General features: G+C 45.1%; 1 protein-coding gene across 3 annotated transcripts in view; it reads left to right on the top strand.

The window, feature by feature from the left end:
* Positions 1–19,028, top strand: part of LTK (leukocyte receptor tyrosine kinase) — a 334,656-nt gene that overhangs the window by 105,807 nt on the left and 209,821 nt on the right. The window lies entirely within an intron of this gene.

The following is a 19,028-nucleotide window of genomic DNA, read 5'->3' as shown; positions in this document are numbered from 1 at the left end:
TATGGCCCTGGGGCACTTGAGGAAAGGTTGTTGCCTTTCATTGGCCCTGCTCCGTTTCACCCATCGCATAGTCCTCTATGACAGAGAAAAGGGGATTTGCCCAGCAACCTCTGTTTTCTTCACTTTGTTTTGTTCTATCTGAGCCTTTGGAATACTCTTCAAACATAATCATGCCTGGGATTCTCTGTAATAAACCTGTACAGGTTATACAATTAGATGCAGTCAATACTAGAGTGCAATTGGACTGGCCAGCAGCAGGTTGTAGTAGACAGCTTCGTCTCTACAGCCTCAGGAATAAAACAAAAAGCACTTACTGCAGGAATAGAGCATATCGAACACGTCTCCAATGATCTAAGACATGGTAAAATAAAGCAAAAATCCATACACAGTATTTTGCCATCAGGTATAGAAATGATGTCGACTTCTTGCCTCTGATGTACTTAATCACCAGAATCTCTTCCTCATTATAAGCTTTACGTGACAGGTTGGGATTTGCTATAGGAACAGCTCATCATAGCTGTGTAGCTGGAGGGTCTTGTGTGCATCGGAGGTGTTTATGAAGGTTACTCCTTAAAGGGCATCTATAGATGATAGCATTGCAGCACAGCTATAGTCAGCCATGTACACATGCTGAATACCTGATTGTAGATGCACCGTCTCTGTTTCAATATCATTTTCAAATAATATTGAAAAATCTTCAAGTCTTCAATTATTTTTAATGAGACTGCGGTTGTTGGTCATACAGAATACTTAGGGCTGATACATGAAATAGTATTGATCAGGTGCCACAAGTCTTAGCAGTACAAATTGAGCATATGATGGCCTAATACATGACCAGACAATCAAAGGTAGGATCCGCACACAGACTTATATGGAACTGTATAGCTTTTATTGTTCCTGCACACACATGTGACTGGCTCAGCCGACGATTGTTTTGAGGCCTATCCAGTCCTCTCTGTCAAGGCATTGTCTGCCAATGCCTTGACAAAGGGGACCGGATAGGCGCTGAAACGATCGTCGGCTGATATGGGTTCCAGCACCAGCAACCACTCTACAGCAAGTGTGCAATTCTTTTGATTGTTATACATGACCAGGCATTACCTGTAAGCCACACAATAGCAATAATAATAAGTACATGCAGAGATACAGGCCACAGAAACAAAATGGCAAAAGGTTAAGCTTGGGGTACCTTTCACACCATTCAATTCTCCTTGTTGTTTATTTAAAGGGAAGAAGGAAGGCAAAAAAAACAAACTGCACTTACCTGGGGCTTCTTCCAGCTCCTGGCAGTCAATCGGTGCCCTCGCTCCTCTCACTCCCGGTGTCCAGCGGTGAAGAAGCCGATCTTGCCGGGTCGGCTTCCTGTGCGCTCCACGGCGCGGGTCACTTGGGGTACGTGATGCCATCGGGTCTCTACTGCGCAGTGTGTTTTTTTTTGGGCAGCGCGGATCTTCCCTTTATTTAAAGGACACTTGAAGTGAGAGAGATATGAAGGCTGCCATATTTATTTTCTTTTAAACAATACCAGTTGTCTGGCAGTCCTGCTGATATCTTTGGTTGCAGTAGCATTTGAATCACACACATGAAACAAGTATAAGGAAAATCCAGCCAAACTTCAGTTAAACATCTGATCTGCAGGCTTGTGCAGGGTCTGTGGCTGAAAGCAGGCAGAGGACCAGCATGACATCCAGGCAATAATCGGGCGCGTGTACAGGTGTCCGAACCCTGACATGCAAGAGAATCAATTCACCCCCAGCGAGGACTGATTCCTTTGTATACACCTCCCCTCCGCCCACATGGCATCACACATGCGCCAATCCATCATCCCTCCACCCCTCTGCAAAGCAACAGTGCACATCGTCAGCTACACAGCTGACTCACGTCTGTGCAGCCCGGCCAGTGATGTTGCCCAAGGGGATCGGGTCTGGATTCCCAATGGGCTATCAAAGGGTGTACGCACCTTAAAGTGAACCTCCGGACTAAAAATCGACTCAGCAGCACTGAAAAGGCTTGGTGTTTCTTTAACAGTTTCACAGCATCAGAACTTTGTATCTCTTATACAAGCCTCATTTTTAGCTGCACAGAAGAAAACTGCCCGGGCTTTTTTCCCCTGATGCTGTGCAAAGCATGATGGGATTTCTGATGTTGTTGTTCTCGTTCTGCTGTTTTGGTGCAAATTGTTTTTTTTTTACATTTTTAATTTGACATTTGAAGCCTAGCGTGTGCAGCTGGGAGGGGTGATCAGGACACAGGACAGTTGGAACTGTGTCTCCTGCTCCTTGTCACCTCCTGTCAACCAAAAAGATGGCTGCCCCATGACAAAGATGGCAGCCCCCATGAATCACAAACATTTGCCTGTTCTTTTAAAACAGGGTGGGTAAGAGATTATATTACCCATCTATTCTAATTAACATAACTAATGTAACTTGATGGCAGTATGTTTGTTTAGGCTGAAGTTCCCCTTTAAGGCTAATTCTGGGGGTAAGCCAATGAAAGTGCACTTTAGACAAAAGACGTCTCAGGTGTTAAACTCACCTGGGGCTTCCTCCAGCCCCCTTGAGGTTGCTCGGTCCCTAGCCGTCTCCCTGGGCCACTACTGTTCCCCGCTGGACGGCCCAGTCTTCTCTCTGATTTGTGTTTCGTTGTGCATGCTAGGACTGGATGCAGACACGCCACCCGTGGCTGGGAGCGTCCGGGCTGTAGGAACGCAAACAGGTCGCCACGCATGCATGCTGAGGCCTGAATTGAACAGAAGACTGGGCCTTCCAGCGGGGGACAGGAGTGGCCCAGGGAGACGGTGTGGGACCGAGAGGCCTCGAGGGGGCTAGAGGAGTTCTCAGGTGAGTATTAATCCTGAGGCGACATTTGTCTCAGGTTCACTTATATGTATGTTTTTGGGATGTGGGAGGAAACAAGTACACAGAGGGAGCTCTTGCAAACACATTGAGAACATACAAACTCCATACAGACAGTGTTGTGACCCAAATATGAGCCAGAGACCCAGTGATGCAAGGCAAGAGTTGTGCCAGTTGTTTTATTTCATCAGTATATTTTCACTTCAGGTTTGCTTTAAAGTGGAACTGAACAACCACTGCGCGAAGTGAAAGTGAGCCATGGCAGGGGAACAGAGGATCGTTTTGAGAGACAGACAAATTACAGCGTTCAAGGCTGCAACTGAAATGAAAACTAACAGAGACATGCAGAGCCCCACTGGGGCTAAATTCAAGGCATGTATTTAGCCCCAGTGGGGCTCTGCATGCCTGTTAGTTTTCATAGTTTTCATTTCAGGTGCAGCCTTGAGCGCTGTTGTTTGTCTGTCTGCCTGCTTGATGAAATGTGTATACCATTTATGATTAGCAGCACAAGGAATATTATGTTTTTATTGCTGGACTAGTGTTAGGCCTTCCCCGAGAGGGTCCATCACCGCCATGGGGAAGTCTATTAGGTAATAATCTGTGCACACATTATTTACTGAAGCTAACACCCTCCTTTCCCTGTTTTGAGTGCTAGGTGTGTAATATAGTCCAGTACCTGGAGCTCTGCACATCCATGCAGATAGATCATTCAGGTGTAACTTCTGTTTGAAATCGCTGCCATGTCTCCCGCTGTACAAAGAGGATCGTTTTGAACAGAAGGCAGAAGCCCCATGTAAGTGAAACTCTGTACTTAAAGCAGAACTGTGCCAGCTCCTTGCAGCTGACCTGTGCGCACGCTGGTTCAAAGCGATCCTCTGTTCCCCTGCCACGGTTGTTCACACTCCCGTCGCTGGGAGGGTACTGCGCAAGCGCAGTATAGATTTTCTCGTACGGCGCCTGCACAGAACGCTCCTAGCTACTGGAACATGCGCGAGGATACGTGTGGCCAGGGCACAGAGGACGTTGACTTAGAAGTCGACTTTCTCTGCGTGAAGTGAAAGTGAGCCGCAGCGGGTGAACGGAAGATCGTTGAGGACCGGCTTGGGCACAGGTCGGCTGTGGGGGGCTGGCAGAAGCCCCAGGTAAGTGAAACTTTTTTTTTAAATAGTCTTCAGTTCCGCTTTAAGTACAAACACACAATCCAGAATAATTGGCTTTATTGCCACAGAACAATTCACATAATGAGGATCTGTGTTGATTCACCTTTGCATAACATTTGCATGTCATTCTCATTTGTGAGTCACAGGGCACATAGCCTTTTGTAAGCTATCATCATAAGTCTTAACTTGTTACGCACATTTGAACTTTCTGCACCTTTGAAAACCGCCCCCTTTGTGCCCACACCGTCCACACGGCAATCAAAGAATAATAGAATACGTATATATATACATTGCTTGATAAGTTCACAGAAATACTTTTAATTTCAGGCATTTATTGAGAGACAAATTGCAATTATAATCATACTGTAGGTACAAAAGTAGACAGTATTGCATGCGTACGTACAAAAAGGGCGCCTGGACAAAAAGGGCGCGGGGTGTAAACTCTAAATAATAATTAATCATTAATAGGGTTTATAAATATAGTGTGCTATATTTCGTTTACAAATAATGTTTAACAAAATTATAAATCATTAAATAATGTTTATGAAATCGGAAATTGTGAAAACGTTAATCTTCCCTGTTTCAAAAGTTAAACTTATAATTACGTTTATAAAAAAACCAATAATATATGTTTAATTGTTATAATTGTATATTATTGTGAATAACCGTCATTTATGGTTTGTTGTTATAATAAAATTTGAAAATATTGTTTATAAAGATGATATAAATATAACAACGTTCGTAATAAATGTTGTAATACATTAGTAATTATTACTAAAATTTTACTAAAACTATACCTAAGCCTACTCTTACACAGAACCCTACCTGTACCTATCCCTAACCCCTAGACTCCCCTGTTGGTGCCTAAACCTAAGACCCCCCTGTTGGTGCCTAAACCTAAGACCCCCCTGTTGGTGCCTAAACCTAAGACCCCCCTGTTAGTGCCTAAACCTAAGACCCCCCCCTGTTGTTGCCTAAGTACCCCTCCCTGTACCTACCCCTAACCCCTAGACCCCCCTATTGGTGCCTAAACCTAAGACCCCCCTGTTGGTGCCTAAACCTAAGACCCCCCTTTATTATGTGGATAATAATGTTTTACTAATTGTGGATTCAAAAAAATTTTTGCAATTTACGTTACGTACTGATCGCTTTATTTTGTGAATAATAATGTTTTACAAACAGTAAGAGATAAAACTTTAAATAATGTTTTAATTATTTAAATAAGATAAATATGTTTATTATTTTCATAAACGTTATTCGGCACGGGTGCATTTTATAAACGTAAATCACCACAAGTTCAGTTATAAATCATTAAACATCGCCGGGCGCCGTTTGTAAACTTTATTTAGCTCCTGGCGCCGTTTATAAACTTTATTTAGCTCCGGCGCCCTTTTTTCCTACTCGGCGCCCATTAAACGCTATTTATTATGGGAGTGAATGGCGGCGCCCTTTTTGTCCACTAGCGGCATGCGCCCTTTTTTCCCAGCTCCGTATTGCATGCAGCACACATACATTTGTTTTGATTAGGAATATTTGCATACGTATAATGAGAGGTGGGTGTCTATGTGGGATTTAAGACTCTGAATTGGAACAAATCATGGCTAATTTTGAAGAGCGTCACAGTGGTGTTTTGCTTGTAGTACCTGGAAAACATGCTGTATTGCTGTGTGATAATGAGTAGGTACTGAATTAAATTAATCAGATTATCCAACCAGTAATAGAGGGATTGATTCAGCAAGCTCCTCTGGTGCCATAAAGTGCCTGTTTTAACTTTTAAAGATTTTGCTTTTTTTTTCATCTCCAAATCTAAAAATAGCTGTGATTTAAAGTTTTACTTTGATTTGCCATCTAATTATGCACTTAAAGTGAATCCGAGATGGAACATTTACTCATTGCATAATTGTGTTCCTTTCCTATTGTTTATAGGGCATTCCTCAAGCCAAATACTTTTTTGTTTTTGTTTTAATACTCTAATTCCCTATAAACTAAAGAAGCCACGCCCACAGGTTTTCAGAGAGCCAAGGCACTTTCAGACAGTAGCAAGGGCTCATGGGAGCTCAGTCTGGGCAGGAGGAGGGGGAGGTATTACTAGCCAGAGATTTCAGAGGCAGAGGGGAGGAGGGAGGGGGAGGGAGGATCAGGTTTTTTTGCCCAAGATGCAGATAACCCTGTCTCTGTGCAATGTTTACAAACAACATGGCTGCTGTCATTGTATCACAGGAATAATCAATCATTTTCTATTAAAGCTGTTTGCAGCTAGATTTGCTGTGTAAACTATCTAAACTTCAGGAAACAGATATAGGCAAGTTACTTGTTATAGTTAAGTCACAAGAGGTGCAGGCGCTACTGCGGTTTCCCGGGGTGTTGTTGTCACACAGTTCCCTCTCCTCACTTCCTCCGTAAGATATCCAGAAAGTGCACAGCAGCCCTCGGGTCGTTTTTACATAAAGGGAAAAAAAGCAAACAACACAGCACATAGGGTAATAACGTCTGGTAATGAGATTAAAACCTCCACCTGCCCCACATCACACCGGTGTCGCACACTCCAATGCCAATGTATATAGATTGTGCTCACCAGATAATGTGGCTGCTCGGTCACAAACAGCACAAAAGCGCTTGTTGTAAATAGCCACTCGATCATGAGACTCCTTAATCTTGCTTCAAACACCCTGTAGTCCTCCACTCAATGGAACCTCCGGGCATGATGAGAGAAAACACACAATAGTGCAATATCTTTACACTTTCTATGGCACCTCCACCTCACCCTGGTGCAGCACCCTGTGCAGTAACTAAAATGCGCTCACCAGATGCCTTGGCTGCTCAATCACAAACAGCAAAATAAGCCCAGCAGTTTGCAGGTTAAAATCCTGTTCCTCCAACTGTAGCTTCCTTAAAAACTAAACAGAACCTTCCATTGCGCAGTACTACTTTAATATACATAAAAAACTTCCAAGAATTGCACTCACATTTTCCATAAAATTGAAAGGCATATATAGATAAAACTCCAGCGTCCTGGATCAAAACAGCATGCTCTCCTTGGTGTGCCGACCTCTAGCCCCGCCCAACGCGTTTCGTCCGAAGACTCATCAGGAGCTAATGATTGGTCAGCACACTAGAAGTTTAAATATCCTAAAAACCGTTTCTTACCCAATCACGAGCTCTCCGCAGCAACCAGCCCGCCTCGTTGCAGGAACCTCCTCCCCTCTATCTATGGACAGCGTGTACGCAACTGAAAGCCCCACAATGCTCCCCGCGCACTTCCTGGCCAGCGCCGCAAATGGACTACATTACCCATAGTCCATGCGTAAATGCATGCGACATTTCCGGCTCTATATAGGAGGTCTGAGAATTTACAGAGAAAATTGGTTAAGACTTACATTGAGGGGCCTGAGATTAGAGATGGGAAAGATATATGTGGGCAAGTGGGATTCTTCCCATGCAAAGGGTGTATAGCATGTAGATCTGCCAATGCTCATAGGTGTAGTGAAGTAGTGTCAAAGGTGACAGGACGCACACAGAAAATAAGAGAGTTTATCACATGTGCTAGTACCCATAGATAGAGGGGAGGAGGTTCCTGCAACGAGGCGGGCTGGTTGCTGCGGAGAGCTAGTGATTGGGTAAGAAACGGTTTTTAGGATATTTAAACTTCTAGTGTGCTGACCAATCATTAGCTCCTGATGAGTCTTCGGACGAAACGCGTTGGGCGGGGCTAGAGGTCGGCACACCAAGGAGAGCATGCTGTTTTGATCCAGGACGCTGGAGTTTTATCTATATATGCCTTTCAATTTTATGGAAAATGTGAGTGCAATTCTTGGAAGTTTTTTATGTATATTAAAGTAGTACTGCGCAATGGAAGGTTCTGTTTAGTTTTTAAGGAAGCTACAGTTGGAGGAACAGGATTTTAACCTGCAAACTGCTGGGCTTATTTTGCTGTTTGTGATTGAGCAGCCAAGGCATCTGGTGAGCGCATTTTAGTTACTGCACAGGGTGCTGCACCAGGGTGAGGTGGAGGTGCCATAGAAAGTGTAAAGATATTGCACTATTGTGTGTTTTCTCTCATCATGCCCGGAGGTTCCATTGAGTGGAGGACTACAGGGTGTTTGAAGCAAGATTAAGGAGTCTCATGATCGAGTGGCTATTTACAACAAGCGCTTTTGTGCTGTTTGTGACCGAGCAGCCACATTATCTGGTGAGCACAATCTATATACATTGGCATTGGAGTGTGCGACACCGGTGTGATGTGGGGCAGGTGGAGGTTTTAATCTCATTACCAGACGTTATTACCCTATGTGCTGTGTTGTTTGCTTTTTTTCCCTTTATGTAAAAACGACCCGAGGGCTGCTGTGCACTTTCTGGATATCTTACGGAGGAAGTGAGGAGAGGGAACTGTGTGACAACAACACCCTGGGAAACCGCAGTAGCGCCTGCACCTCTTGTGACTTAACTATTGATCTTTTCGGTGTGGCGAACCGGTATCAAATTCAGGTGGAAAAGTATTATCTGTGGGTGGAGCGCAACATCTCTAGGAACTTATACATTTACTTTATTCGGTGGACTGCTGCATACCCTACCTAGCATTATACATCATGGATATGTTTGATATCAGAAATAGAGGGAATATTGATATAGAAAGCATTTTTGTTAAGGAACCTGACCCTAACAATCCAGGGATGGATGGTTTATTTAAACAATTACAAAATGCTATGACTAAAGAAGCAAATACATGGTGGGATTTGAGTAGCTATGGAAAGTATATTAAAGAGGGAATAGTACCCAAACGCTTCAGATGGGATATACTACCCATGGATGGTGAGGAGAGTGATGAGAATGATGCTGAGTTGGGGGACTTCCTTAATGATTGTGGGGTTAGATTACTTAGGTTACTCAGTAAACGTAAACAAAATAGGTTGCACAAGCTAGGAACAGAGATAGAGGAAATTAAAGTCAAAATGGATCAATATAAAGAATTAGAGCATTTTAAGCTCAATTCTAGTATTCTATTAAAAAATGTACAAAGAAGTGAGAAAGAGGGGAGTGAAGTTAAGATTAGTAGATTTCAGTCAGATTGGCAGGAATATAAAGGGAAAACAGCCTATAAGTGGCAGTTGGAGCAGCAGAAAAGAAAGAACCCCCCAACACAGGAGGTGCAAAGACAGCAAGAAACAGTTCGGCCGGTTCCAGCCGAACCACCGAGAAATCCACCTGGCCCCATTAGGAAACCTGGGGGGTTTCACCCTAGAGGGGGGAGACCTGTGAACCCCACCTATGGGAGATCTGGGCGGATACAACCCCAATATGATGATAATAGAGGTGCAAACTGGGGAGTTGACCCTAGAAGGGATGAGAATCCGCAATACTGGGGAGGTGGTAGGGGTGCATACCCCAGGGATCTTGGGGGGCGTAAACCACAAAACCAACAGTTCAATAGAGGATATCAGAGCCCGAGGGGATACCTAGGTCCACCTAGAAATGGAGGGGGGTTACCCACATATAATAGATTTGAACCCCTTGAAAATGAAACAGAAGAAACAATACACCACCATTTTTTAGGGGGGGCAACACCGAGGGAACAATGGCCAGAGAGAAATTACCCAGGAGGGGGATATATTCCCAGGAAAAGAGGAATAGAAGAGGAAGAAGAGGAGGGAGAAAGCAAAAGAAGAAGGAACTAAGGGGACAGGGAATTTTTAATATCAGTGGAGTACCCCTCACTAATGCTGAATTAACTATACTTGATAAGGGACTCAAATATGCCCCCAAGCAGGGCCCGAGCAAATTTGATGTGTTCATTGATGTAAATAAATATATACGGAAATTGAATATTAAGAAATATTTCCTGTCAAAAGAGGGACCCAGTGGGAGGGTGAATCAGGGGGGAACTCAGCCTAAATATGTCCATACCCAATTAAAGAATCGTTCTACCTTCAACCCGCCTGATTACAAAAAAGGGGGCGCAATAGAAGTTTTTAAGAACGTAGTATTAAATGAAGTGGAAGATATGCAGGTCCACCATCATAAATCTGAGTTAAAAGCAATCAAGGAGCTCAGTGAGAAAAAAGGGGTTTTGATACGCCCTGCAGACAAGGGAGGGGGAGTGGTAGTAATGCACACTGATCAATACAAAGCCGAGATGTCAAATATATTGGGGGATGAGGGGACATATCAGAAATTAAGGGGAGACCCCACATTGGCATACAAAAGACAACTAACGGAGATCCTGAGGAGTGGGTTGGAGGTAGGGATCTTGCAGGATAGAGAGTTTAGGTACTTAGTGATAGATGCCCCGCGCATCCCAGTGATGTACCAAAATCCCAAAATACATAAAAGTCTAAACCAACCACCTGGTAGGCCAATCATTAGTGGCATAGGGTCACTCAATCAGCGGGTGGGGGAATATGTGGACTGTTATTTGCAGCCAATTGTGAAACAGCTTCCATATTTACTGCATGATACAAAGCATTTGCTTCAAACATTGCAGGACGTTAGGGTTACATCGGAAGACATTCTTGTGACAGCTGATGTCACATCTTTGTATACTATTATTCCTCATGAGGAGGCGATTGTGGCAGTAAGGGAGGCAATGGTCACGCAGGATAAGTTACCCAGCGACCAGATTGAGTTCATTTTGGAACTTTTGAAGTTCTGTTTGACGCACAATTATTTTTGGTATGGGGGGAATTTTTATTTACAGGTACTTGGCTGCGCGATGGGGGCAAAGTTTGCACCAAGCGTAGCAAACATCTTCATGGATAGGTGGGAGAGATCTGTGGTGCAGTCAGTAAGCAGCCAACAGGTGCGACTATGGAGACGTTATATAGATGACCTCCTGATAATCTGGGGGGGTGACCGCAGTGAGTTAAAGGGATACCTTGAATGGTTAAACACAAATGATCTTGGTATCAGACTGACAGCTAAGGAAGATGTTAGTGAGGTAGATTACCTTGACCTTGTAGTGTTTAAAGAGGGCGATCACCTGGGAACCAAAACCTTTTTTAAAAAAACTGACAGAAATGGGTACATCCCAAGGAATAGTTGCCACCACCCATTGTGGCTTCGGAACATACCTAAGGGACAGTTTACTCGCATAAGGCGGAACTGTTCCAATATTAGTGACTATCAGACTCAGAGTACAATGCTATTAGAAAGATTTGTGGAAAAGGGGTTCAATAAAGAACAAATTGAACGCCAGAGGGACCTGATTGAACAGAACGATAGGCAATCACTTTTGCAAAATTCGATGAGAAATACGGATAGAAATAAATATGACTATGCCTTTTTTACTGCCTATAACTCGGAATATAAAAAATTAGAGAATATTTTTGAACGGAATTGGGGGATATTAATGAGTGACCCTGTGCTCAAGAATGCTATCCCTACAGCTCCGAAATTTATATATAGGAGGTCTGAGAATTTACAGAGAAAATTGGTTAAGACTTACATTGAGGGGCCTGAGATTAGAGATGGGAAAGATATATGTGGGCAAGTGGGATTCTTCCCATGCAAAGGGTGTATAGCATGTAGAGCTGCCAATGCTCATAGGTGTAGTGAAGTAGTGTCAAAGGTGACAGGACGCACACAGAAAATAAGAGAGTTTATCACATGTGCTAGTACCCATGTTGTTTATATGATATGGTGCACGTGTGGGTTGCAGTATATTGGACGTACAAAAAGACAATTGAAGGCGAGAATAAATGAACACATCAAAAATGTGAGGAAGGGATTCATGAATCATAGCGTTTCAAAACACTTTGCAGAACATCATAGGAAGGCCCCGGAGGAGTTATTCTTCTGCGGGGTACAGAAACTAACTGAGAGATGGCGGGGATGTAACAAGATAAGGGAGATATCAAAGTTTGAGACGAGATGGATTTATGAGATGAAAACTATGGCACCTGGGGGAATGAATGTAGAATTAGATCTCAACTGTTTTCTGGCAGATGATTAAGATCCCATATTGGGGGTATACTGAGGGAAAAGAGAGATGGGAGGGGTTTAGAAGTGGGGGATTTACACATAGGGGAGGGTGATATAGTTGAAGACTGGATTAGTGATGGAACTAGAGTGGTGGTATAAATCTTTATATATTATTGTTTTTCTAATATTCACTTTATGCACTAATATGAGATAATATGCCTAATTAACAGATTCTAATTGAGATGGGACAATTTTTTAATGACATGCTGTTAGTAATATTGATACCTTTTGTTTAATTGGTGGCTAATGACACGGATATACGAGTTGAGGAACTCGGTATGAGTTGCCAAGGTTACTATGTTTACTGTGTGGGGGTGGGGGAGGAGGGATGCACGGGCTCTGGGCAGCAATGCTATTGGCTTGCGCGGGATAGAATAGGCGGTCCCATCCTTCTCATATGCTCACACAGGGGATGCCGACGAGCCGGAAATGTCGCATGCATTTACGCATGGACTATGGGTAATGTAGTCCATTTGCGGCGCTGGCCAGGAAGTGCGCGGGGAGCATTGTGGGGCTTTCAGTTGCGTACACGCTGTCCATAGATAGAGGGGAGGAGGTTCCTGCAACGAGGCGGGCTGGTTGCTGCGGAGAGCTCGTGATTGGGTAAGAAACGGTTTTTAGGATATTTAAACTTCTAGTGTGCTGACCAATCATTAGCTCCTGATGAGTCTTCGGACGAAACGCGTTGGGCGGGGCTAGAGGTCGGCACACCAAGGAGAGCATGCTGTTTTGATCCAGGACGCTGGAGTTTTATCTATATATGCCTTTCAATTTTATGGAAAATGTGAGTGCAATTCTTGGAAGTTTTTTATGTATATTAAAGTAGTACTGCGCAATGGAAGGTTCTGTTTAGTTTTTAAGGAAGCTACAGTTGGAGGAACAGGATTTTAACCTGCAAACTGCTGGGCTTATTTTGCTGTTTGTGATTGAGCAGCCAAGGCATCTGGTGAGCGCATTTTAGTTACTGCACAGGGTGCTGCACCAGGGTGAGGTGGAGGTGCCATAGAAAGTGTAAAGATATTGCACTATTGTGTGTTTTCTCTCATCATGCCCGGAGGTTCCATTGAGTGGAGGACTACAGGGTGTTTGAAGCAAGATTAAGGAGTCTCATGATCGAGTGGCTATTTACAACAAGCGCTTTTGTGCTGTTTGTGACCGAGCAGCCACATTATCTGGTGAGCACAATCTATATACATTGGCATTGGAGTGTGCGACACCGGTGTGATGTGGGGCAGGTGGAGGTTTTAATCTCATTACCAGACGTTATTACCCTATGTGCTGTGTTGTTTGCTTTTTTTCCCTTTATGTAAAAACGACCCGAGGGCTGCTGTGCACTTTCTGGATATCTTACGGAGGAAGTGAGGAGAGGGAACTGTGTGACAACAACACCCCGGGAAACCGCAGTAGCGCCTGCACCTCTTGTGACTTAACTATTGATCTTTTCGGTGTGGCGAACCGGTATCAAATTCAGGTGGAAAAGTATTATCTGTGAGTGGAGCGCAACATCTCTAGGAACTTATACTTGTTATAGTTAGTTTTTCATCTCGGATCCGCTTTAAAGTGACAATGAAGCGAAAAAAAAAAAACATATAATGAATTGTATGTGGAGTACGGATAATTGATAAAACATTAGTAGCAAAGAAAAGAGTCTCATATTTTTATGTTCAGTTATACAGCTTTTTTGTATAACTTTGCATCATTCTCCAATATTTGCAGTTTACAAACTACGCTCTGTATTTTAACCACTTGCTTACCGCACACTCATAACGCGCGTCGGCAAAGTGGTAGCTGCAGGACCAGCGACGCACATCTGCATCCCGGCTGCAGGCTAATGCTTCCTGTCAATTCACGGCGGGGGGCTCCGTGAATAGCCTGCGGGCTGCCGATCGCAGCTCGCAGGCTAAATGTAAACACAAGCGGAAATAATCCGCTTTGTTTACATTTTTACAACGCTGCTAACAGTAGCAGCGTTGTACTAGATCTGCGATCCCCGGCCAATCAGCGGCCGGGGATCGCTGTCACATGACAGGCAGGAGCCTGTGAGAGGCTGCACAGGACAGATCCGTTCCTGTGCAGCCTCCGATCTCCGGGGCAGGGAGGGAGGAGAGGGAGAGGGGGAATCCTGCAGTGGAGGGGGCTTTGAGGTACCCCCCTCCCGCCAGCCACACGCATGCAGGAGTGATCAGACCCCCCCAGCACATCATCCCCCTAGTGGGGAAAAAAGGGGGGTGATCTGGTCGCTCTGCCTGGTATTTGATCTGTGCTGGGGGCTGTAGAGCCCACCCAGCACAGATCTTAGAAATCAGTGCTGGTCCTTAAGGGGGGGGGGGTAAAGGCTGAGTCCTGAAGTGTTTAAACTATGAAACAGCAGAGCTAATGACCCTTTGAACTTTCCTGCAGTAAGGGCTGGTGCACACCAAGCGTTTTTGGTAGCGTTTTCGCTGTGAAAACGCTTGGCTAATGTATCTCAATGGGATGGTGCACAACAGCGGTTTGAGGTTTTTAGTAAACCGCAAATGTGACTCCTGCAGCATTTTTGCATTTCTGCCTCAATGTAAAGTATAGAAAAAGCTCAAACCGCTCTGAAAAATGCTAGATCAGAGCGGTTTTCCAGGCATTTTTGTTACAGTAGCTGTTCAGTAACAGCTTTATTGTAACAATATTTGTAATCTGCTACTCAAAAACGCTCCAAAAATGCTAGGCATGTTTACAAAATCTCTCTAAACATGCCTAGAATTCCTCTGAAAATCTGTTTCAAAAACCTCTAGCGTTTTGCGGATCTGCTAGAGTGCACTGGTGTGCACTGGGCCTAAAACATTAAAGGGGTTCTGTAGCGCATAATAAAAACAGAAACTGTCACTTACCTGAGGCTTCTACCGGCCCCCTGCAGATATCTTGTCCTGCGCTGTCACTCAAGAATCCTCTGTTCCCCGCCGTGGGTCACATCCAATTATTCATCTAACTAGAGGAATGTCACTGTGGCAGCGCAGCCGTGGTTGCGCACATCCTCGCTCCTGCTTGTGTCTCCAGGAGCTTACTACTCAGGCACAGTACGAAGGTTTTCTTGTACTACGCCTGCGCAGTAAGCTCTCGGAGATGCGAGCGAGAGCGAGGACACAAGCGGCCGAGGATTCGAGCGGCCGAGGACACGCGGTGACATTTCTCCAGTTAGACAAATAATTGGATGTGACCCGCGGTGGGGAACGGAGGATTCTTGAGTGACGGAGCAGGACAAGACATCTGCAGGGGGCCAGTAGAAACCCCAGGTAAGTGACAGTTTTTGTTTTTATTATGTGCTACAGAACCCCTTTAACCACTTGAGGACCCAGCCTTTACCCCCCCTTAAGGACCAGCGCTGTTTTTTATGATCTGTGCTGGGTGGGCTCTGTAGCCCCCAGCACAGATCAGGTTGCATGCTGAGCGATCAGATCGCCCCCTTTTTCCCCCCAATGGGTATGATGTGCAGGTGGTCTGATCGCTCCTGCTGGCTGGCATGTTGCGGGGGGAGGGGGCACCTCAAAGCCCCCCTCCGCGGCGAAATCCCCCCCCTCCCTCTCCTACCTGTCCCCCCTGGTGATTGGGGCTGCACAGGACACTATCGGTCCTGTGACAGGATGTCCTCTGTCACATGACGGCGATCCCCGGCCGCTGATTGGCCGGGGATTGCCGATCTGCCTTACGGCGCTGCTGCGCAGCAGCGCCGTTCAATGTAAACAAAGGAGACAAACGTCTCCTGCGTTTACATTTAGTCTGCGAGCCGCGATCAGCGGCTCGCAGGCTATTCATGGAGACCCGCTCCGTGATCTAACAGGAAACGGCAGCTCGCGCGAGCGGCCTTTCCTGATTAATTAGGGAGGCACCTGGCGACGCAGATGTGCGTCGCTGGTCCTCCAGCTACCACTTTGCCGCCGCACGGTATGAGTGTGTGGTTGGCAAGTGGTTAAACAAACAAGAAACGCAAGAAACAGTGAGAAACAGGTTGAGATCTGCTTCAGAAAACAGCACTGTAGTGACCAAGGTTGAAGAGCTCAGAGAAGCTCTTTTGCATAGATAACAACTGAAGTTTCCTAACTCTTCCTGGACTGTAAATAAAATAAGACTTTACAATACAATACAATAACATTTGTAAAGCGCTTTTCTCCCATAGGACTCAAAGCGCATAGTTGTGTCTCAGATTAATACAGGGTTGCAGGCTGGGTTGTGTTACAGAGGAGATAGTCAGATGTTCATGAAGGCCAGACTAAAGAGGTAGGTTTTCAGTTTAGACTTAAATGCTTCCAGGGATGGAGCTGTCCTGATTGGGTGTGGCAGGGAGTTCCAAAGTGTAGGGGCAGCATGACAAAAGGCTCTGTCTCCAAAGGTTTTGAGGTGGACTCTGGGGGTGACCATGGTGTTGCGTCCTTTTGATCTAAGATTGTGGGGGGTGTGATGCAGTTGCAACAAATCCTTTAGGTATCCAGGGCCCAGATTGTGCAAGGATTTGAATGTCAGTAGGCCAATCTTAAACAGAATTCTCCATTTTATCGGTAGCCAGTGGAGTGAGCTCAGGGTTGGTGTTATGTGGCAATGGCGGGGTTGGCTCGTTAACAGCCTTGCGGCGGCATTCTGTACTAATTGCAGGCGGCGTAAGTCTTTCTTATACAGGCCTGTGTAGAGGACATTGCAGTAGTCTAACCTTGATGTGACGAAGGCATGGACTAGGGTTGGAAGATCCTCTGAAGGAATTAGGTTTTTAATCTTTGCAACTAATGTTCTATTTGGCCTTGTTCACAATGTGTTCCGTCCGCGGTAGTGTTGGGTGTTTTTTGACGCATTTTTTTTTGCGATTCCCGGCGCTTGGGTGGGCGGAGCTTTTTTGTTAGAAAAGCGCTTTTCCGGTGCAGTTTTTTTTTAATTCACTCCCTGACGCAAGTCAGGAAGTGAACTCTTTCACCCGGAAAATAATAAATACAATGTATTTATTTTTAAAAACCGCGAACGCAATCGCTGTACAAAGCGATTTTGTGAGCGTTTTGCATTTTTCCTATACCTTCTATTGAGGTGGAATTGCCTCAAAAAAGGCACAGGCATCGCTTTGCTGAGCGGATCGGAAATGAACCGCTCAGATGTGAACTCTCTCATAGAGAATCATTGCACAAGCGTTTTTTAGGGTGATTTTGAAAATCGCCTGCGCTTGAGTGTGAACGAGCCCTTTCTTAGCTGTACTGCACATACAAATCATTATACCAAAACTTTTTCTGACATTATTGTCCGATCTGACAAGATTAGCTGTATGCTTGTTTCTGGTTTAATTCAGACACTTCTGCAGCCAAATAGATCAGCAGGGCTGCCAGGCAACTGGTATTGTTTAAAAAGAAATACATAAGGCAGCCTGCATATTCTTTCCACTTCAGTTGTCCTTTAATGCAAAGCCTGCATGCAGCAAGTTAGAACAACGCGATCAGTTACAACCCAGCCAAACGCAATGTGAACAAGGCCTGATGGTTAGGCATTCGTTTGAAATTGCAGCTCATTCACATTGATCCTGTTGATCAAAATGGAGGATTGATCCTAACAGATGTCAATAGGATCCGTTGATATTGCTCCATTAAAATGGATCCCTTCGGCCCGTTGCGCTCTGCCTCTGACACCTGGTTTTGAATCTCGGCTCTTCCTGTTCAGTAAGCCAGCACCTATTCAGTAAGGAGACCTTGGGCTAGACTCCCTAACACTGCTACTGCTAACTGAGCGCTCCTCTTGTGGCTGCAGCGCTGGTGCTTTAAGTCTGCCAGGAGGAAAGTGCACTATAAATGTTATTTGTCTTGTCACTGTATATTATGCTGCAAATACTGTACATCCCCCTACAGTGCCTGAGTAGTTCAGACAAGACTGCTGTAAATAGCTTTGACGATGCAAGCAATATTTGCCTGATTGCAAAAGCAACACACTGCCCTTCCTAATTAATGTAGAACACAGCGCTATGGAGTGAAGTCACGTACAGGCGCACCTTCCCATTACTGAGGCAGAGCTGTTGCCAGTAATACAGTACAGATCTTACAGTCTCTGAGGAATAAAGTTAATTTGTTCTTGGGACAATCAATAGATCCCTTGCTGTGCCAGTGACAGTTGCAGAAAATAAGGCAGCAAAACATGTTTTAATTTTGGAAACAGCTGCTAAAGGTGTAAGGTGTAAAGGTGTAAGGTACCGTCACCTGCAGCAGGTGGTCAGGATTCATCTCCCACTTCCTTCCAGCAATTAAACATAGCCCCCTCCCCTAAACATCACTCCACACTCGACTGTATTCCCTGGCCAAAGTACCAGAGTGATGTCACCGCACACTTCTCTGTGTCTCCCTGAGGCAAGCCACCGTGAGCCTGTTGCAATTGTCCTACTAGCCAGCATGGCCGGATTTCTGGCAAGGCCACATAGGCCATGGCTTAGGGCACCAGATAAACAAGGGGCAGACTGCAGGCAGTCAGTGGGCTTTATTTGCAGATTAAGTTCCAAACAAATGAAAGGGGTCGGGCCAACCACACTATTTGAACCAGCTGGCAGCTGCCTGTGCTGTGCTGCAGGCATCTGCACTCAGTTAACCAAGCATGTGCGAACAGTGTGTGCTTAGCAAGCAACCAGACCTGGTCCAATGACACAACAGAAGCTGCGGGCGGTTACAGAAGGCTGGGTCAGGCACGCATGATGTGGTGTGGGGGAGGAAAGGAGGGCAGCACCACTGAATAGTACACAATACAGAAGGCAGCCTATCATAGTCCCAATTTCCTGATTATTGATTGGCCAGTGGTGGTCTGTGTCACTTTACCATGGAGACTACAGTGGTTATGGGACTTTAACGCATTGCCCACTCCACCCACTGTCCAATTATGCTAGGATACTGTGTGGTTATGGGCGGCTGGTAAAAGTGGGCCTTGGGCGGTTAGAAGTACAAATCCGGGCCTGCTCGCCAGTGTTAAACGCTGGTGAGTCCGATGATCAGGCAACGATTATGTTTCATGATCCAATTGCATTTAACCCTAGGCAGGGTGTTAAAAAACTTGCTTGGGC

The sequence above is a fragment of the Hyperolius riggenbachi genome, chromosome 9 (genome assembly GCF_040937935.1).
Source record: "Hyperolius riggenbachi isolate aHypRig1 chromosome 9, aHypRig1.pri, whole genome shotgun sequence".
Taxonomy (NCBI): Eukaryota; Metazoa; Chordata; class Amphibia; order Anura; family Hyperoliidae; genus Hyperolius; species Hyperolius riggenbachi.
This window is presented reverse-complemented; position numbering and strand designations above follow the sequence as displayed.